This window comes from Chinchilla lanigera, unplaced genomic scaffold, assembly GCF_000276665.1.
Source record: "Chinchilla lanigera isolate Chin_1 unplaced genomic scaffold, ChiLan1.0 scaffold00065, whole genome shotgun sequence".
Classification (NCBI taxonomy): Eukaryota; Metazoa; Chordata; class Mammalia; order Rodentia; family Chinchillidae; genus Chinchilla; species Chinchilla lanigera.
Window position 1 is genome coordinate 1620498 of NW_004955466.1, and position 21691 is coordinate 1642188.

General features: G+C 49.9%; 2 long non-coding RNA genes across 4 annotated transcripts; both read left to right on the forward strand.

Annotated features, from left to right (window-relative positions):
- Positions 1-414: 414 nt before the first annotated feature.
- Positions 415-19974, forward strand: LOC102005351. Of its 3 annotated transcripts, none has more exons than XR_001236820.1 (3): positions 415-1884; positions 18840-18981; positions 19075-19974. It is a non-coding gene; the product is annotated as an uncharacterized LOC102005351 (long non-coding RNA). The 3 variants fall into 3 exon arrangements; XR_263277.2 differs by having other exon boundaries at positions 415-1432; positions 1631-1884; positions 18902-19974; XR_001236819.1 differs by having other exon boundaries at positions 18902-19974.
- Positions 3634-6705, forward strand: LOC106150171. Its single transcript, XR_001236823.1, has 2 exons — positions 3634-4847; positions 6425-6705. It is a non-coding gene; the product is annotated as an uncharacterized LOC106150171 (long non-coding RNA).
- Positions 19975-21691: the final 1717 nt, after the last annotated feature.

Genomic DNA, 21691 nt, shown 5'->3' on the forward strand with positions numbered 1-21691 from the left:
GGGATTGTGCTGTGGGAGCTGTGACTTCATGGAAGGGCTGATAGGGCGAAGCGGGAAGAGGAGGCCTGGCCAGGGGAGAGGGCGTGGCTGTGGTGTCCGCAGAAAGAAGTAGGAAGATACAGTCTTAAGGCCCAGAAAGCACAGAGGAGAACTGATAAAGTAGGATCTTTAAGCGGGGTTAGATTTCTCCCAACCCTTCTTCTCCTGAGCGGGATAGAGGAGAAGCAAAATCAGGAAAGGAGTCTCTGGCTATCAACTGCCTTTGGAGACGCCCATGCTCCCTGTCTCCAGTGTAGTTGCCTTAGAAGTGACCCAGAAGGTGGATGTGGTGGTGCATGTAATCCCAGCCTTCTGGGAGGCTGAGGCAGGAGATCATAACTGCAAGCTCATCCTGGGCAATTTAGCAACTTTGTGGGACCCTGTCTCATGAAAAAAAAATAAAAATGGGCTGGGGATGGAGCTCAGTGGGAAGGTCTTGGGTTCAATCCTTGATATAAGGGTGTGTCGGGGGTGAGATCTGACCAGGTTGATTGCCCTGCCAGACAGGCCCTTTCCATGGCCTCACGGCTCTCAGGCCTCCCCTGAAAAGCAGCCAGGAGACTCCCCAGTAAGCTCTCTAAGGGCAGCATGCTTCAGGCTCATGTGGGAGGTACCGCGGTGTACACTGTCAGGCCCCCTGGGTCCCTCACCTCTCTCCAGGGCGTGAGAAGCTGCTGCTCTCTGGCTGGTCCAGGGGTGTAGTGATGAGTGATTTCTGCAGCAACGACTTCTGGAGAAGAGCCAGTCCTGCTCAGGGGAGAGGTAAACAGAGGCAGGGTGTGAGCACGTGTAGCAGGGGTGTGCATAACAGGAAGCACGAGGCACGGCCGAGGAGTACAGCTCTGGACGCGCTCGCTCCTTCTCCTGCCCCGGGGGGCTTTCTGCATCATCACCAACCTTCTTCAGGTCAGTTCCCCTTTTGGTTTTTGTTTTCGTTTTCTTTTGGTTGTTGAATGATCCTTGAAATATTTCCCTTTGTAGTTCGTGAGTAGCTGGACATTCCCCCACGCCAAGGTCAGTCACTGCCATCTATGAAGTCGTGAGGGTGGCACCACCAGTGTGACCAGTGTTGAAACCCACAGGAGGGACAGGAGCTGGGACCCTTAAGGGTTCCGGAGAGCTCCCTGGCTAAAGATACCTGCTGGGCACTGTTGACAATCTCATCAGAAGTGGTGCTGAGCAAGGGTGAAGGTCCCACCCAGAGATCCTATTTTATACCTTTTCCTCTGTGTTTTGATTCTGCTTAATGTCTTTCTGCTTGTCTCAGTTCTGGAGCAGCTTCTGGAGGGCTTTGGGGATCACTGCACTGGACGGAATGGCCTCCCCGAAGCTGTCTGTTCTGAATGGCCAGTTCCACTGTGATCCTCATGCCATTTGATCACTGCTTGGCTTGGTAATGTCATCATCACCAACCTCTTTTGGAGACAGACCCAGGCCCGTCTTAGGGCCTAGGGCAGGCGTGACACCAGCTTCCTCACTGACGCGTCTCAAAATACAGCTTTAATCTTGTTGGGGTCAAGCTCGGGTGGCATGGCAGGGGCGATGGATTCCTTGCCCTGACATTCACCATTTTGCTCCTCTACCCTTTCAGGGTCTTCTCTCAACACCCAAGTCCACAGTCCTGGCTACTGGACACACCAATCTGTCCAACAGGACCGCCTCTGAGCTTCCGCACCGGCTGTGCCCTCTGTCTCTCTGCTGAGCTCGTGTGTCTTCAAGCGGAGACTCCCCGTTTGGAGCCCAGCCTCTGTGCGGGGGGAAGGGGCACTGCAATGGATTGCAGGGCCTGTGACACATCCCCTAACACATGGTCAGCATTCAGTCAAAGGTCCTGAGTGCCTGAAGGTAAGAATGAGTGAATGAGTGAGTGAATGAACGAGCCAGCGGCAGGGTGAGAAAAGGAGACAGAGACGCATCCCCTAAGGGGAAGCTGGCTGGCGATGCCTCTCACAGCCTTATTCAGGCTGCCCTCTCCAGAGGTCAGTTTTTGGGCACTGCAGTGCTAGGCCAAAGGTGCTGGGCGCCTACCCGGCCTCTTCCAAGCACTGCTCCTGGGCAGCTTGCTTGTGGCTCCCCAGTCAGCCCCAAGCAGGACTTGTGAGTAGGCAGGACCTTAATGCCCCGGAAGCCCGGGAATTCGGTCCGCGTTAAACCAGGGGAAGGAACGCACAGTCTGCAGTGAGACCCAAAGGCTCCAGGCTCTGGGGACTGGGGAGGTAAAATGGTGACAGCTGAGTGGAGGTTGGCCGGGATGGTGTGGAGGCGCTTGTGGAGAGGGAGCGTGTGCAGGGTGGGTGGGAAGGTGGGGGCCAGGGTTCTCCATGAGAGGAGAGAGTCGGGGTGTGGGGGTCACTCCAGGCAGGCGCGGGGCAGCTGAATGCGAGGTGGCTGCAGACTTGGCCGCAAGAAGTGGCCCAGGAGGCAGGCAGCCCAGGCCTGAGCTGGGCCCGGACACAGTGCTCCCGGCATGGAAGGGCTGACACTGAGCACTTCCAGGTGGTTCGGAGCGTGGCTAGAGCTCCGGGAGAGGCCAAGGAGGCAGGAAGGGAACTTGTACAGCGGCTGGGGAAGCCGCCTCAGGGCCGCCCCCGCCCCCAGCCTTTCCTCTGTCCTCACAGCAAGAGCCCGGGAGCTGGAGCCGGAGCCGCAGCGCCTGGGGGCCCGGCCGCTGGAAGTGCTGCCTCTTTCCCACCTTCCCCGCAGGCAGTTTATATACTAACGGCCCGCAGCACCCCAGGAGGGGGTGAATGGGGATCCATTTGTTTTTCCAGAGTTTGACCTCTGAGTAAAACTCTTACCCCAAAATGTGCGGGTTTAAGTGAAAGCGATAAATCAGCCCCTTTGAAATGCAGAAGCAGCTTGGGGAAGCCCCCTTTGATATGCAACTTTGGAACCGGGCTCTTAAAACCTGGGTTAATTCTCCGGCTTTATTGGAGGCAGAGAAAGAGAAGAGGAAACCCAGGGCCGGTCATTAAGTCTAGGGACTTGAAAAGCCTGGGGCAGGAGCCGGCAGCCGCAAAGGATTCACGAAGGCGAAGCGGCCCTGGGAAAAGCATCCTCGGCCCGATGAACTCTAATCCTACTTCCCACCCAGACAGATGAGACGCGGGGGCCGGGAGGGGAGGGGGGCGGGCAGCGCAAAGGGGCTCGCGAGGATGGGGAGGCGGTTGCTATGGAAACGGGCCGGGCGCAGGGTAGGAGAAAGCCAAGGGCCAACTTGGCAATTTCCTGAAAGGAGCGGAGAATGCTAGGGAGCGTGGGTCCCTTTCACTGGGCGGCCGCGTGTGCTTTCAGAGGCCTGGGGGCTGCGGCCTCTCCATGGAGCCAGGGTGTACGGCGCGCCGGTTACCTCGCCAGGCCGGTTGGGTCTTCATTGGAAACATCTGGTGCTCCCGACCTCCGTCACAGGTTGGGGCGGAGCAATAAAGCACTCGATTTTCAGACCAGAGTGCAGCCCTGAGGGTGCAAGGTGTTTCCCCACCCCACTTCCAGAAAAGAGGCTGGAGGTGAGGACATGGGATACCCAAGGCCACCTAGTCCCTGAATTTTCAGGGCGGTTCCCACTGTTACCCCCACAAGCAACAAGCCCAAGCCTGGACTTGTCAGTCAGGATGCTTCAATTCAAGGTATGGGACAAGAAGCCCCAGGAACTTTGTAAGAAGATTCTTTAAAGTTTTTATTTAAGTCATTTTTGTGGTATTGGGGACTGAACCCACGGTCTTCACACTGAGCTACATTTTGATACAAGGTCTATTTTGATACAAAGTCTCTTTAAGTAATTAAGTTGTCCAGGCTAGGCTCATACTTGTGATCCTCCTGCCTCAGCCTCCCAGAGTGCTGGACCCCCATACCTGGTTTCTTTACAGCTTTTTAATGCCCCTCCCTGAGCTAGTGTCCACACCTGCCTTCTCCAATCAGCCACCACTGGACAAGTCTGTGGGCTGTGGGAGGAGCTGGGTGGGGGACAGTTTGTTGGTCGCCTGCCCACCCCTGCTTGGTCTGTGTTTCTGGCTGGCTGGTGAGGAGGGAGGTAGGCAGTACGGATGGGGACGGAGCAGTCTCTCAGGCACCTGTTCTCCTCTGCCCTCTGGGTGCTGAATTCTGGGGAGCGCATTTGCTGCATAGTCGGGCTGGCCTTTTGCCCCGCACGGTTCTGGCTCTGTGGGCTGGGGTTTCACGTGCACCCATACTTGGGGCCAGCCTAGGACCAGTGACTTGTCTTCCCTGAGTCTCCCACCCATAGGAACCAGGAATTCACCTCCATTTGGAGGAGCTTGCCCTCTCTGACCTCCTTCAAACTCCAGTCCACCTGGAGCCCAGCAAGGCCTAGGGCCTGCCGCATCACCCAGAGCCTTTCCCTGTGGCCGGACGTGTTCACAGTTGCCCTCCTGTGCAGGCCTCAGATGAGGAGTCAAACTAAACAAACTAAGGAAGTAACCGGCTTTATGCTGCTTTGTGTCTGGCAGGCCCAGAGCAACGCCCTAGAAGGCTGGGGCTGCCTGGCCCTTCCCAGCTCCGACGGGGGCATGTGGAGGGGCGGCAGAGGACCCTCAGCGGCTGTCCTCCCTCACCTCTGTGCCTCCTCAGCCCTTTCCTGGCCCGAGGCGGAGGAGGCTCCCCTGTGTGCTTTGTCACACACACCTTCAGACTGAGTCTCACGTGGCTCCCGGACAAGGCTAAAACTTCCGGAGCTGAGCACCACCAGGCCGAGCTGCAGCGCTGTCTAGAAGCCAGGGCCGAGGCGCCATCCGCCCGCCCCAACTCCAAGGAACTCGAGGAGGAGGGAGTCAGGCTCCCAAAATGCTGGTGTAAGGCCCATCCAAAGAGGGGCTAAGAAACTCCGGTGGTGGTAGGGGGCCTAGCAGAGAGATGTCGCCCGAAGACTGGGAGGGAAGGGTGGGGGAGGCACAGCTGAGCTGTCTGAAGCTCTGCTGGGGAAATAGCTATGGTGGCAGCGCATGCGTGGGTGTGCGGGTGCGTGCGTATAGCAGCCTGTGCGTGCACACACACACACACACACACACACACACACACACACAGACGCTCACTCACTCTCCCGGGAGTTGCTACAGGGAGGCCTGTGCCAGAAACTTCAGCATTCCTCTGCACCCCCAGCCAGCGCTCTGCAAACTGCTTTCTCATGGCGCCCAGGCACATTTTCCTCTACGCCCTGTGCTCCAAGCTCTGTGCTCGCCTGCTATCGCGGCTCCTTCCCCTCTCTACAGCAACTGTACAAACACCTGCATTTTATTAATGCCGCCTGGAGCTGGGGCTGGGCTGGACCCCCTTGGCTTTCACCCGCCACCCCCATGCTCAGCGAAGCAGAGCGCAAGGGTTAACCCTGTGTGGCTGGGTTCGGAGACGTGGGTTCCCAGAAGGGGGAGGAGGGGCGGAGTCCCTGCCCCAGACAGCCCCTGGCTCCAGCCTCCTTGCCCTCAGCTTTCAGCCCAGTTCTCTCTCCACTGCCCCTCAGTTCTCTCGCCAGGAGATGTGGACGCTGCTCTGCCTTGAAAGGAATCCTTCGAGACAAACACCTCAAGCCTAGCCCTTTAAACTTCTTTTCCATCCCTCTGCCTTTCGGAGCCATTGAGACTAAACAATTCCAGAAAAATAGCTGCTTTCCACTTTAAAATATTTTAAATAAGGAAAGCATAAAGAGTATAAAAAATGCCCCATAATCCCATCACCCTAAAAGCCCCGTTAGCATTTCTTTTAATGCAACACATGTGCACGGCCCTACAGAATTGACGATATATTGTGAAATTTTGGTACCTCTCCCCTCAAGCCATGGTCGCCCCTCTCAAAGACAGTGACTGTTCAGTTTCCCGAGTACCCTTCCAGGGAAAATCTGGGCACCTTCTTCGTTTCAATTAAAAATAAACCTGGGATTCTTGCCATATCAGCACGCAGAGATCTTTTTCATTCTCTCCTCCTCCTTCCCTTCCTCTTTCTTTCCTTCTTCTCTCTCTCGCTCCCTCTATCCTTCCTTCGTTTTTCCCTCCCTCCCTTTCTTCTTTCCTCCCTCCCTGCCTCCGTCCCCACCCCCCAGCCTCCAGAGCGCTGGGATTCAGGTGTGTGCCCGAAGCACCCAGCTTTCTAGTATTCTTTGCAGCAACTGCCCTTGAATGCACGGGCATTCAATTGAGTGCCACAATTTAGCCAGGGAATCAGGGATGGGCATTGGCAGCTTCCAGTTTATGCCCTGCAAACATTACCTACACGATCTCTGGACATGCTCTTGAGTGTATGCATATGGCGATAACCGCAAGAGAATTCCTATCAGTAGACCGCTAAGGGAAAAGATATGGGCATTTCATATTTTGTCTACACTGTTTTTTTTAAAGCATTGTTTCCTTTCTTGCTCTTTTCCATTTCTTCCTACCAGGCAAACTCCTAGTCGTCTGTCAGAATCTAGCTCAAGTATCATGGCTTCTATGAGCCTTCTCTGATTGCTCGATGAAAAACCAGCACCCCCTCCCGTGTTTCCTGAGAGGTCACCTACTTTTTAGGTGTCTGTTTTCCATACTGGGTCTCAGTGTGAAGACACTGACATATTGTCTTCTGGGGCACCATGTTTTTGCCTTAATTTTTGTGTGCATGTGCAATTCAACTTCTGGGTATATACCCAGAAGAAATGAAAGAAGTTACAGATATTAGTACACCCAAGTTCAGGGCTGCATGATTCATAATAGTAAAAAAGGTGGAAACAACACATGTGCATCAGCAGAAAAATGATATCTGTCTGTCTTTCTCCCATCTATCTAGTGTCAATCTCTGTCTGTCTGTCTTGTCTGTCATCTATCTATCCATCCATCATCTCTGACATGCTACAACACAGATTAACCTGAAAGACATTATGCTAAGTGAAATAAGCTGATCATAAAGAGACAAATATTATGAGATGCCACATATACATGTGGTACAGTAGTCAAAATGACAAAGATGAAAAGTAACATGGGGGACGTCAGAGGCTGGGAGGAAGAGGATTTGGGAACTTTGCATTTAATGAGTACAGATTTCATTTTGGGAAGAGGAAAAGTTTTGGGGAAGATAGTGGTAATGGTTGTAAGACGTTGTGAATATATTTAATGCCACTGAAACATATAATCAACATGATTAACACTGTAAGTTTTATGTTAGGTATATTTTGGCCCGTATGTTTCCCTTTGTGTGAAAATGTGCCATGGAATGGGTGCACAATTGCTGGTCAGCCCTCCCCACGGGTTGCTGTGACCATCTCTTACCTCCGGCACTGCTGGCCCTTCCAAGTCTGGAGAGTACTTATCCTATTTCCAGATATTTCCAGGGAAGGGAGCCCATTACGTTATTAGGCAATCTTTTCCAGTGTCTCAAAGCCCCAGACATTCTTGGTACCAGGCCTTTCCTGCAGCACCTGAGTTGATTTTCCTTGGTCAGTAAGTGCTTTGTCAGACCCTTAACATTTCACACACTCAGAGGCCCTCGTTGCCCCATGTCCAGAACAGATCTTGTGGTACCCGGTAATAGGCTGGCGAGTGGGCTTCGGAGGACAGATCTCTCGTGCTTGCTCCTCATCGGCGTCGCTAATAAACATGGTGGGGTGTGGATTCCTAAGCAAAGCCTGGGGTTCAGGGGCCCCGGCAGGTGAGGGAGGCCACCGTCTCTTCCCTTGTTTGGAATGTGGTCTGTTGAACAGAAGAGCCTCTCCCTCTTGGATCTACCCCACAAGGCCTCTTGTTGACAGTTTAGTACCCCGAGGCGTAGGGCAAGGCTCGCGTGTCACTGCCTCATGTCCTAGAGTCTCGTATGACCAGAGACCTCATGATATATTAATCAGCTGCTTGAAAGGTGAGCCTGGCAGGCGTGTTTTCTGCACCCTGGAATACGCCAACCTTGTCAGCTTTGAAACATCAAAAGTCTCCAAGGGAACGGGCTGAGAGAGACCTGTCATCGTGGTGCCTTCGACCACAGGCTTGCACGGCCTGACTCAGCAGAGACCCACGTGGAGCTCAGAGGCTGTGGAGACTTCTCTGCTGGGCGGCTCTGGCCTCAGTCTCCTTCCGGGGCACAAGAAGGGAGACTATAATTGCGGTCAACATTTAGTCCTTCAGATGTCACTGCTATCACAAAGGCAAATCTATGTGGGAGCAGGTGCCCGCTGCCACCTTACCTACCATCCGGGGGCTAATGGCATCACTGGGGTTCATGCACCCGTCTGTCACTCCAGGCCAGGTTCGATAGTTCTGATCCCAGCTTCCGCTTATGTGAAGGACTTGGGCTCAAGAAGGGGCTGAGCCTTCAGGAAGACAATAGCCCTCAGGGACTTCAACACTCAAAGCCAGATCAGGAGTGTCCCCACGTCCCCACAGGCCAGCCCCGTATGGGGCTCCCTATGTAGTAGACGGTGGGCACCAGTATTATTATTAGCGTAGTTTGTGTGCTATAAGACAGCCTTGGGCCTTGCTCTCTCCCAATCAGCGGGAATGTCTGACATAGTGAATTCCAGATGCCCTTGTGGAATTTTCATTACAGTCAGGTTGCTAAGGAACTCTCCTCTACCTATAAGCATTTTGGAAACACTAGCATCAGCATAGGGTTTTTTGCAGCATGTGTGAGTTTTTAAATATATATATTTATTATTCCCTCCTTCCTTGCCCGTCTTTGGCTCACCCATCCAAGGAGCTGGCATCGGGAAACTCCAGAAAGAAGGAAGAAGGAATGCAGAAGGAGTGGAAAAGGTTGTCCAAACTTCACATGCAGAAAGGGACTGCGCTATATTGTTTGCCAGTGAATTCCCAGGACCTTGTGTGGCAGGCAGACAGAGATTTCAATTAATATAGCCCCTGCTGTATGCCAGGGTTTGGGTTAGTGACAGCTCACATACTAGAGAGTGGAGGTAAAAACTTCCTGCCACCTAATGACATTATAGTCATTGTGAAGTGCAGTTCACATGACACATTGCTCACATGTTAGTGGTGATGTTGGCGTAAACAAACCTAACTAGGAAGCCAGTAGTATAAAATACAGCACAACTGCACACAGTACATAGCACTTGATAATGAGAATAAATGACCATGCTACTGGTTATATATTACTAGTCTACCTGTACTGTATGGCCTTTCTTTCTTTCTTCCTTCTTTCCTTCCTTTCTTTCTTTTCCTTCCTTTCTTTCTTTCTTTCTTTCTTTTTCTTTCTCTATTTCTTTTTCTTTCTTTCTCTTTCTTTTTCTTTCTTTCTCTTTCTTTCTTTTTCTTTCTTGCTTTCTTTCTTTCTCTTTCTTTTTCTTTCTCTTTCTTTCTTTCTTTCTTTCTTTCTTTGTTTCCTTCTTTCTTTCTTTCTTTCAGGATTTTTTGTCCGTTTTTTGCTTTTGTTTTCCTTTTTTCTTTTTTGGTACCCGGGATCAAACCCAAGGCCTTGTGCTTGTTGGGCAGGCACGGTACCACTAGCTACATTCCCAGCTTTTTTTCCCCCAGGTGGTGCTGGGATTGAACCCAGGGCCTTGTGCATGTTAGCAGGCAAGCACTCTACCACTGAGCCCTCTATGTTATGCTTTATCATTATTTTAAAGTGCATTCTTTCTACTTATAAAATGGTATGCTATGTTACCTGGACAGCTGCTTCATATAGTCTGCTTATCTTGATTGCATTGAAAGGACACACTGAGTGCATACTTGTAATCCCCTGCGCGGTAGGAGGCTGAGGCAGGAGGATCACGAGTTCAAGCCCAGCTTGTACAACAGCGACTTAGTGAGATCTTATCTCAAAGAAAAAGAAGAAGGGCTGGGGATAAAGCTCAGTGTTAAGACCCTGAGTTCAGTCCCCAGTACTACCAAAAAGAAATAAGGAGAAAAAAGGCCACACCAAGTGACCGACTGAGTGACTGACTTGTACCACACAGGTTTGTGTCAGCTCACTTTGTGGGGTCCACACAAGGGCAGTGTGAGCCAGTGATGTCCTTCCCAGAGCGTATTCCTGTTACTAAGCCACCAAAGGCTATAGCTGGCAAATCCTGAAGTCGGGGGAAAAGTGGTCATAGTGAGTCTGCTGGAGTCGCATGAAATTCCACAGCGAATCTGTGAGGCAGCCAGGAGGAGAATGCGCCCTCCAGGAGCAGGGGGATCTCCGCAGAAAGCCATGCCAAGCTCTTCCTAAAAGTCCTTCGGGCGGGCATGGGTGCCTGTGAGCTCTCCGGGGAGAGGCACAGCCAAGGCAGAGCAGGTCCTGAGGCTCGGGACTGGCTTTGGGACTGGGCCTCAGGCAGGACCCAAGGCGTCAGAAGGCTGAGGAGAGCCCTGGTGTCGGTACACGCAGGCCTTTCTGTAGCCATGGGAAGCGGCACTGGCTTGGCCCTCAGCTGAGGAGGGCTCTCGTTCCCAGAGTGGCCAAGCAGCCGAGTGCTAAGGCCCAGGTCCCTGGAGGCACCCCAGGAAAAGCCCCTCTCCCAGCTGCTCCTGCTAGGGCAGATCCAGAGAGCCCAGAGGCAAAAGGGATAGTGCGTCTGCCTTGCTCCCTCTCACAGCCCCCTTTTCTTCCTTAAGGCGGAGGCTTCCTGTTACTTTTTGGTCAGTTGGGTACAGAAAGCCCCTTTCCTTGGGGACAGCTCTGATTGGGCCAAAATGTTAGTGGGAAGGAAAGTACGACTTTCCAAGAACACTCTGGACTTGGACTGGCCCCTCTCCCCTGAGTCCTGGTCCTGAGAAATAGAGGATTGGGAGGGTGGGCAGTGGCAGTAACTGGACAGGACTCCCTTCTGTGCCTCGGTTTCCTTACCAGGAGCCTGATGTCCAGGGATGTGGGAAGGTTCCTCTAGGAAAACACTTGCAGATGTAGGCAGCTCGGACCAGCCTGTCCCTCCCGGCCCCTGCTCTTCAGGCTGCCCTGGAGTCAGACAGCCCCCACACCCGCTGCCTTCATCTGCGGCTCAAACACCACTGCCGGGGCTGAGGCCTGAGATGATGTCCGTTTCGCTGAGGCCGTCAGAAAAGGTTAGGACAAAGCAGGCTTGGCCTCTGACTGATGTGTATGGTCCCTGCTGGGCTCATCTGACGCTCACAGGGAAGTCGTACACTTAAGGGCCGTGGAAGGACTTGTTCACTAGCCTGGCCCTTTCCTGTTAATTTTCCCTCGTCCCTCCACGCTGCCCTCTTCCCACTGTCTCCTACTGCCTCTGCCTGTCCCAGTATCAGGCACCACGTAGCTGCAAGAGCTCTCGGATGTCCCACGAAGCCAGCCTCCTCCAGGCCTGGCGGGCTCCATGGCTGTGCACGGCTGGTAGGCTTTTTCTCTTAAAGACAAGTTGGGGAGAGGGTTAGCAAGCCCTGAGCAGCCACGCCTGTTTCTTCTTTATTTTCCTTTCCCCTCCGGGGCTGAGAGACCAGGTTTTTTTTTTTTTCCTCTCTCTCTTCTTTTTTTACAGTACATTTTTGCAGGCCCCCCCCTTTTTTTTTCTGACAGAAAAAAATAACAGGCATATTTTGGGCGATTACTCAACTGGGGTCCTTTGTGACAGGATATGCAGCTGCGTGACTAATGGAGCTGGCTTTCTCCTGGCTTCCTTCCCCTTTCAGAGCTCTTGTTTACTGCCCTATACCAAAAAAGAAAAAAAAAAAAAAAAAAAAAGCTATAAGCAACAGATTTTTATACATTAAAAAAAAGCCTTGTGAGATACTCAAAGGCAATAAATCCTTTGGATATTCCATTTCCAGGGCTGCAAACTCCCCACCCGCTCTCCACTTTTAAACACTCAAACTCTTGACTCACGCCATGTGAATCTCCTCTCCCACCCCCTGGCCCTGCTTTCTTCTGAACATATGTCCAACAGACCGTGTGTGTGCGCGCAAGGCGGGGTCGGGAGAGAGGGAGGAGCGGGAGAGGGGGCAGGATGGAACCATATTTATGATGCTTAACTCAGCAATTGCTAAAGGAAGGAATAATGACTTCCAGGGGCTCAGGGCCTTCTTTTTTTTTTCCAGGGCCTTTGTGTTTCCATAGTCTCTGACAGTTTTGTGGTGTAAGCAAAAGTTATTAGAAAACATAGAGCTAGCTTAATGAGTAAGGATATGTTCTAAACAGGGAGGAACTGTCTGTCTCTTTATAGGGGAAAATCCAGATTTGGCTAGCTTTGCAATTCTGAATCCCCGGGCTTCCCAGAGAACTTTTGGAAGAGATTGCCTCCGTTTATAGAGCCCGACAAGTGGAACTGGCCTTCCTGTTTTTCTAGAGATCAAATGACTTTTAATTTCAAAAGGCATCTAGCCTGTGGGTGGGAAAATGAGCCGGCTAGTTGAGTTTAATAGAGATAGATGGGAGCAGACAAAGCACAGGATTGGTGGCCAGATGATGTTTGAGTATCAGCTGTAAATTGGATAGAACGAGACATTTAATGCCTACAGGTCCGGGCGGCTCCCATAGCGTCCCTGGCCTCCAGGGTGCTGGTGAGAAGAGTGAGATGACAGAAGCACAGGCGCAGCAGGAGTTGTAGAACAGTTTGCCGCGGTCCCATCCTTCTAACTGTCCTTCATCCAAGGCTTCCGTTCGTGCTCTCGAGGGAGGAGACAGGCTCGGTACCCGAGAGCCGCATCTCCCACGGCTAAAGACTCATGGGTCAGGTTGTCTCACGGGCACGTAGGAGGCTGGTACGGCCTCAGCCTGGCCCACTCCGCTATCGTTGTCCAGGCGGTTCTCAGGATCACAACTGATCAGGCTTTCCCTACTCAGGAAACTCCCTGCTCCACCACGCTGGCGAAAGGCACCACTGATCCCATCTCGCCTGCCCTTTCTTCTGTGTTGACTCATCTCGTGCATGCGTGCTTTGTCCCTTAGAGAGAGCACTGGACACGGCTTAGCCACTTAGCCAGCATTTCCAGGGGACCTTGCTTGGAGGCCCTCTTTCCTCCTATTCCGTTCCTCCTCTTCTACATTAAAGCTTGTGCATAGTCAGTTTTTATAAGGTTCCGCTTACACTTTGCTCCTCCCAGCGTCCCCACTGATGAAGAAGACCTTAAGCAGGCATGCTTTAGCAGCTATCTCCTCTCCCTCCCCATAGGTGCAAAGGCTCTTGACAAAGGGACTTGGCTTGATTTCGCCAGAGGGCAAAGTGAGGCACCAGCCAGGGAACTAAGTGGTCAGAGTTTACACAGCAAGTCAGTAACATAGACAGAAATAGAAACCCCAGACCGATTCCAGTTTGCCTGGAGTTTAGGAGGCGTCTTAACTTGGATATCCCAGAATAGCTTCTCCCAGGCTGACCAACTGTGAAGTGATGTGTTGTAAGGGTTATTTTTTGCCTTGGCTTAACTCTTAAAACAACACCCGAAACTCCCAAAATCAGCCTAAGAAAATCCATTTCTCACAATGTCATCCGTTTGCCAAGTTTAAACCTAGTATATTACATCATGGACGCCTTCAGGCCTCACTCTCAGCTCACGCTGGTGCTCAGGTATCTGACTTGAGCTCAGAAACCACAGTTTTTAAAGGAACAGATCATTAAGTCAGTCCACCAGACTAAGACCGTTGACGTTGCTTATTTGGGGAGGCTGAGCACTAACGAACACTCTCTTGATTGGTGTGGACCTGGACTAGCAGCAGCCACTTAACGAATGGTCTGGCCTTCTGATGGTGCAAGGCCCATCAGGGTTGATGGGAAGAAGGTCAAGGCCATGTGTGGTTTCAGATGCCTCGTGAAAGTTGATTGTTAAGTTTTGAGGAATTTTGCAAAGTGGTTGTTAAACACAATCATTATTAAAAATTAAATGATATAAACTTATCACTAAAGGAGACATTGAAAACAGAAGTCATAAATGCTAAAAAACAGACCACATCCTAATTATTGTACCACAATTTACTACTATCTATTTTTTTTTTTTTCCCAGTACCGGGAATTGAACTCATGACCTTCCACTTGCCAAGCAGGTGCTTTGCCGCTGAGCTAAATCCCCAGCCCCTGTTGTTATCTATTTTCTTGAATTATATGCCTACCACATGCAGATACATACAGTTGCAATGCTCTGTACTGGTACGCCATTGTGAACCTCTGCCCAGACCCACACATGGTGACATCACATTGGTGAATTTAAATCAACCATGGCACAAATATTTACACCACAGAAATCAGCAGACTGTGCTCTCCGGGCTTGATTTTTTTGTTTTGTAGATCATCTAGACTTAATAAAGTGATAGAGAAAAATAGTAATAAAGTACATTAAGTGTGAACATGTGCTGTGTCTGTAGCAGTGACATTGTGGATAACTCAAAATATTGAGGTAATGTTTTTCCAGTTTTTAAAAACTATTATTCAATTTGCAAAGAAGTGCTCATGCTATGGAAAAATTAATGAAGTTCTAAAATTCAGTCGTGTATACCTTAATGATGGGGATACATTCTAAGAAATATGTTGTTAGATGATTTATTTCATCATGTGTGAATAGCAGAGATAGAACTTAAAATGACTACAGAGTCACTAGGTGATACAATCTTTTTTTATATTATTAACTCATTTAATTATATGGAAACAGATACAGAGAAAATAAATAATTTACTTAAGGTCATAAAGCTAAGTAGTTCACAAAAGCTAGATATGAACCTAGGAATACCGGGTTGATTTTAATAACACTAGCTGGAATTTAAAATCTTTGTGTGAAAGCGTCTAAGTTGATACAGAAAAAAAGAGAAATGAAGAAAATGTTTAATAGAATAGAAAGCAGAAGGAGAAGCATAGGCAGGGGGTATAGCTCAGTGGCGAAAGTGCCTGCAAGCGCAAGGTCCAGAGTTCGATTCCTGGTACAAAAGAAAAGGAGAAACATAATAAAAGTAGACAGTCGGGAAAAAGAAGATCTCTGAAACTCTCTTGATCATTGCAATAAGTGTAAATGGACTAGCTTCTGCAGATAAAATAGGAGGTACAATCTTACAGGATATGGTCCTTTGTGGATCAGATCATTGATACGTAGCACCTGACTGGACATTGTTGTTGTTTTGCTTTTCTCTTACTCATTATTGCAAATGAAATTATCAAGCAGCATTCATAGCTGGTCTACAGCTGGAAAGGCAGGGTTAACACTTACCAGCACACTGCTGAGAAAGAGTATTAGGACCCACTCCCTTGGTGCTCCAGAAGGAAGATCATTACGGAATACCTACAACTAAGTAGGAAGGAGAGGGCCTGAAGGACCGTCATGAAGAGGAGATACTGTTGGGAAGACGTCAACACAGAAGATAAGATGGACAGCCAGCAGCAGAGACTTCCATGTGGAGAACAGGCTAGCTTTGCCTAACCGAGCACACCAATGGAGCACACAGAATCACTCCTAAATTCAAGGGTAGGCTTAGTACTGTATGTTCACAGTGCCTTGAAGTTCTAACAGCCTTTCCTCTGCATAAACTCATGTGATCACCAGAACAGAACTGCAAGGCCATCACCCTCTGAAGCTGGAAGCAGAGAACTGATCAGGACACAGACAGAGGAGTTGGGAAAAGCCAGATGAGCTGATGAGCTCTACTTCTGCACGTGTAGACGGCACCCTGCCAGCTTGGCGGGACACTGCAGAGGGCCTTTGGAGCAGTAACACTGATTCAAGAGGACCCACCCGAGGCTCTGGGGCTATCACCATCACAGTCCTAGCTGGTTCGAGATGCCACTAGAATGTTGCCAGCGCTTTTGTGTGTGCATGGTATCCAACCCCGACTTCTTCCCTGGTACAAAACAATCATTAATGCACCTGAGCATGAAGGACATAGAAAGGGGAGGGCGCCGAGGCTGAAGCCATGCCTCTGATCCTAGCACTCTGGGAAGCTGAGGCAGGAGGATCACAAATGCGAGTCCAGCCTAGGCAATTTAGAGATTTATTAAGACTGTCTCAAAATAAAGTGTTAAAAAAAAGGGCTAGGAATGTCACTCAGTGCAAAGGTCCTGGGTCCAATCCCAAGTACTATTAAAAAAAAAGTCAGTATGGATCCTCAAGGTAGAGCAGTGTATGCCACAGTCCCTGGTGTGTCCGCTCCACAGCAAGAAGGGAGCACATAAGCCATGGACTGGCACAGGCTGAGGTTACTTTCAGGGAGGGGAGAGAGGGAGGCGTGGTGTAAGGTGTTCCTCAGTGTAGCCAGGTATGCTTCCAGGATGGAGCGTCTGTCCCGATGCTGTTTCTACACAATTGGACGTGTTATTTATACTTGTGGGCGGAGGTGTAGAGTCCATGAGACGGGCACACAGCAAGTGGAAAGGCTCTTTTCAGAACAGTGATGATTTCTGAGACATTCATCCTTCTCGGTTGGCGCATAGATATTTTCTAATTTTCCTTTACAATTAATATATGTCATACTAGAAATTAAGAGACAAAGTTGATGGTTTCTTGTATTTTATGTGAAAATCTTAGTTACATATATAAATATACTCACATATTAGTATATATGAAACAGCTATATTCTTCCCTTATATAATTATATATTATAGACATACAATGCAAATTATATATATACTATAGTAGAATATATATGACTATTCAAAGAGAAATACTGAAAGGAAATATGACAAAATATTATCCATAGTTTTCTAGTTGTGTTTTTCTGTATTTTCCAAGTTTTTTGCATTGGGCATTTATTTGTGTAATGAGGAGAAAAAACTGCACATGTATGTGTAGGCATGTATGTGTGTATGTGTGTATTTTTTTGTGTGTATGAGTGCATATGTATGTGCACATGTACTTTACTCTCTGTGCTTTCTTTGGTGAAAATATTTTCTTTCTCTTTTTTTTTCTTTGAGACAGGGTCTTGTTATGTAGTGCAGACTGGCCTTGAACTTGCTATACAGCCCAGGCTGGCTTTGAAATCATAGTAATCCTCCTGTCTCAGCCTCCCGAGTGCTGGGATTATAGGTGTGTGCCACCACAGCTGGTGAAAAGAAATATTTTCAAATCATTTATAGCTCATTACTTTCATTTGTTTCCCTGGTGCAGATTAGCCGTCTGTTTTTCTTAACATGAAAACAGGCACAACTTTCTCCCTGCATTGACAGCTTCTAAAAGCTGGACTTGGGCCTTACTGTCGCTGCAGGCTTTGGTGCGTGTACCAGCTTGGCCTGGCCTGGCCTAGGATATAGTACTGGTCAGCACAGTAGGGCAAACCATGAATGAACATCTAGAGGTGTTTACAAGCAGCAAACAAAAACCACTCTGGAGAGAATGTTCTGGGCTTAGTCCCCTCGCACAAGGAGCACGCTTGTCACCGGGACGAGTGTGAGATTAATCAGGAGCACCAGCCACAGTGCAAAATGGGAGCGAGGTAACGAACCAAACACCCTTAGATGGGAGTGCGAAGCTTCATCCTGGCTGTCCATGCCCCAGGGGAGATGAACATGATGACCTCATGGTTATTTTCCATCCCGTATGATCTATGGGACTTCCCTGACGCTTGGGTAGCTGTTCGTAATTTGTTCTTTGGCTTGTACTTTCTAGATGGCGCTGAAGGAAAACAGTGATTTCCCCACTTTTTTTCTGGGCCATATAAATAGCAAAGTTTTAGTTTCCCACCCTGTCTGATTTGTCTCAGTCCCAATTATCCAATATGAGGAAGAGATTAGGAGAAAGAAAGTTCTGCAGTGGTGTGTTTGGACTTGGCAGGACCTCTGAGCTGAGGTGGGTCCACCTGTGGATGGGGTGGGACTCTCCGTTTCTACTCCAGCCTGTTGCCTGTGGACTCCTTAGAAGGTGGACAGGCCTCGGTCTCTGCCTGGAGTTTTGAATTCTCTGATGGAAGTTGGGTGTCATGGCGCATGTCGTCTGGAAGCACCTGAATGTTTTCCACTCAGCACAAATCATCCTTCCACAAAACAGTTTTTAAATCCTTCCCAAGCATGAGTAAGGATTGAGAAACAATAGAGGATTCGTGGTTTTGTCCAAATTACATGGAAAGTTCCAGGGGCTCCAGGAGGGAAGGATGGGAGGAGAATAAAAACAAAACATGAGGGGTCTCAGGATGTCCAGCTTAAAATATTAGCCTCTGGAATTCACTGAGTCTATAAATACCACTCTCATCACCTGGAGTTGTAAAGCTAACATTGTTTAGCTCCTCTGGCTTTGCATTTATGGTCTTGTTTGATTGCAACACATTGTTCAGCCAACCACCACCTCCCCTGGGCCTCTGTGTGAGTCTGGGACTGTCAGGGGATTGCCTTGAAAGGAAAACTTGTTATACCACTGCCCCCAAGAAGGGACCGTCTGTGTGCACTCAGTGTCATGAAACATTTCCTAGTTCTTCCTTGCTATCTATCTTTTTGGTCACTTAAATTCCTTCTTAGACAACCAATAAGTATTGCTGAAGTCCCTAGTGCGTTAAAAGAACTCTAGAGATGCTGTTGTCACATTTAAAGAATTCTGGGACAAGGCCGGGGAAACAGAGATTCATTAGAGGGACAAAGGCCAACACATCTGCAATGGAGAATGTATGGGACAGTTTTCAACAAGTAACTGAACTGTTCAGATTTGACCAAAGTGTGGCAAGTGGAGAGAGAGGCCGTGTAGACGCCCAGTCTCCAGAAGTTTGCTGGGGAGAGGAAGAATTTGAAGGGAGGACAGGACTGAAGCAGGACCTCTCAGGAGACGGGCAAAATGTAGCGAGATTGTGGGCAGAGGGAAGGAATTGAGGAAGGACAAAGAGTAAAGGGAAAGCAAGATACAGAGTGGGTTTTTAGGTTTGCTCAAGGTACAGTCCTGTGGGGGAAAGACCTGGGAAGGGTAGGACAGCACTGCGTTATAGGGCGGTGCTGGAAAGGGGCCGTAAAGCTGCTTCGTTAGTGCAAGTTCTTGTGTGCTGTTTTCTTAATAAAGATGTGTTGCCAGCCAAGGTTTGTCCAAAAGCCTGACGTTTGCCTTGGGCATCTTCCTCCCAGTTCCTTCCTCACACTGGCCCACCAAGTGTAAATTGCGTAGCAAATTGGCCACTCCATCAAGGGGGATTTGTCAAGTTATGGTAAGTACCCCAGGCTGGCTCTCCTTGGGTGGGGAATTTTACCAACAGATCTGGGAAGCGGATGGATCAAGCGTTTGGGCTGTGTCTCCACAGACTGTCATCTTGGGAGGGCCAGCGGCAGACGCTTGGAGCTGGCTGGCATCAGGGTGCAATCTGGTAGCCGCGGAAGAAACTCTTGTCCTTGGAGGGTCTGAAAGCCCACAGACACCTGCTTGGCTTGGCTCGCCTTGGCTAGTAGCGTTTCCAGCAGAGACGAGCGGGAAATGGAAGGGTGATTGAGAGCTGGCGGTGATGGGGAAGAAAGGATCTACAGTGCAGAAATGAGATATTTATGATCCCCTATCTGTAAATGCATAAGTTCCGGCCTTCGATCATGTTGTTGGTGAACATAATCAAACTTTGGCAGTGCTGCCTGAAGCCCTTCAGTGGAGAAGATAAGGGTAGAATAAACGTGACAGAAGGGATGATTCAAAGGGGCCAATGGCCGGGGAGCAAAGATGGACCCTACAATGCGACAAAGGATGTGAGGGGTCAGGATGTGAGAAGAAAAGCCATTGCTGGGGATGGCAAGGCACGGGGGGCTTCCAGGCTTAGGAACTACGGTAGCAGTTCTCTGGCCCTTTCCATGACAGTGCTCCTGGCCTGCTGCCCTGACTGCGGATTCAGGAGACCAAGAATCAAGCACAAGGGCAAAAGGACTTTGCAGCAGAAACGCCCCATGGAGACTTACTTCCACCAACAGAGCTGCAGCGGGCAGCCCTGCCACTCCTCTCAGCCTCATAACCATGACGTTCTCACTCAAAGGCTGTCCATCTGTCCTGCCATCCCGCCAAGCCCTGGAGCCCCACGCTGACTTCCCTTGGAAGAGCCCCAGTTCCCAGGGTGACCTCAGCAACAGCAGGGCCCACGGACAGCTCCTGTCCTGAACTTCCTGTCACTAGGAAGGGTCTGCCTGGCCTATGGAAGTTATAATAACACAGTCTCTGTTTCTGAGCAAGCGCCGTCAGTGAAGTCATTGGATGGCTCTCTTTGCAGAGGGTCCAATCTTTTCTGGCTGCCTTTCTGAGTGCTGGGCTCCCAGTCTACTTTGGTCCCTCTCTTCTTTGCCTCGTTCTGGGACTTCCATGCCATAAATCTGAGCCACCCCCTCCCCGCCAAGTGCCTGATCCCACCGGCAGGCAGACAATTCAGAATTAGCTGTGGTCATGGTTGTCCAAACTGACAAGCAGGGAAACTGAGGCACAGCAGGCCGTGGGGCCTTGTCCCACCTCCCACAGTGACCCAGCAGCACAGCTGCCAGCAAGGCCCAGGGTTCTGGCTGGGACCTTAACTTTGGAGCTCTTGGGGAAGGCCGGGGCCATGTGAACTGTTTCAAAGCTTTTACTGGGCCCCACTTGGCTACAAATCCCAGGGCTGTGTGGCAAAGGGGATTGTGATGGGAATGCAGTGGGGGTGGGAAGCGTGTGTGTGTGTGTGTGTGTGTGTGTGTGTGTGTGTGTGTGTGTTTGCACACATGCTTTTGTGTGTGGGTGGTGGGTTTGGTGGTGGTGTTTGAAACCCTCCCATGCCTGGAATTTGACAAGCAGAGAATAGAGAAAGACCAGAAAACCCAAAGTAATGAGGGAACGAGAACAAAGGGCCCTCCCAAAGCCATGGTGCAAGCTGTGGGCAAAAAATGTCTTCCTGTTTCCCATCCAGAACCCCTGCGCCAGGCCCAGCAGGCTGGCTGGTCGAGCTGGTTTGGCCGGTCCAGGGCCACTGCCAAGGCTGGACTCCTGCTCCCCGACCCTCCTGCAACCTCAGGCCTCCCTGGGCGCAGGCTTTGAGCTCTGAGGAGGGGACTGGGGGAGACAGGGGCCAGTGAGAGTTTCAGACACTTTCTAGGTGCCCGAGGGGACCTGCATATTTCCTATGTAAAGTTCAGTCTGTTTGTAATTAGACTTCTCTTTGCTTATTTCCGGAGAGATTAAAAATAGTGAAATCAGCTTAATCTGGGACTCTCTGAGATCAACACGGCCACTGTTTCCATCGGTATGAAAATACTAAGCAGTCCCACCCATAGTCACGGGTCATGCACCCAGCAGGCCCAGCAGGCTTTCTGTAACGCAGGAACTTTAAGTTGTGTGCACCCTCAACAGATCAGGCTCTTGTTTCTGGATCCCAGCAAGCGTAGCTTCTTTTCAACCTCAACTAAAAGAGAAGGGATGCAGTGCTGCTTTGGGCCTGAAACTCTCTGTCTTTCCTTCCAAATAGGCTTAGGTCACAGGCCCTGTTAGCCCATAGTAGCACTCTGCCCTCGCATCGAAGTTTTCTCTCCAGATGAGAATATTCTTTAGGGCTTAGAGATGATGAGCCAGGTCAAAGCCTCTGATGATGTCTGCTTGTGTGTAGAGACAGACATAGGGACAGGGACAGAGAGACAGTGACAGGCATGATGGGGTGGAGAGAGAGAGAAAGAGAGAGAGGGATCGATCCTATTGGTTTTATTTCTCTGGGGAACCTAGACTAATACACTAGGACTGGGGAGAAAAGCAGGTTAAAGTTATTCCATGATTAACAGACATTTCTATTTATTCATAAGGAAAGGGAACAAACTATTTTTCATTTGTTTTTTGAGACAGTGTCTTGCTATGTAGTTCAGGCTGGCTTTTTTTTTTTTTTTTGGCCAGGCTGGTCTCAAACTTGCAACAATCCTCCTGCCTCAGCCTCC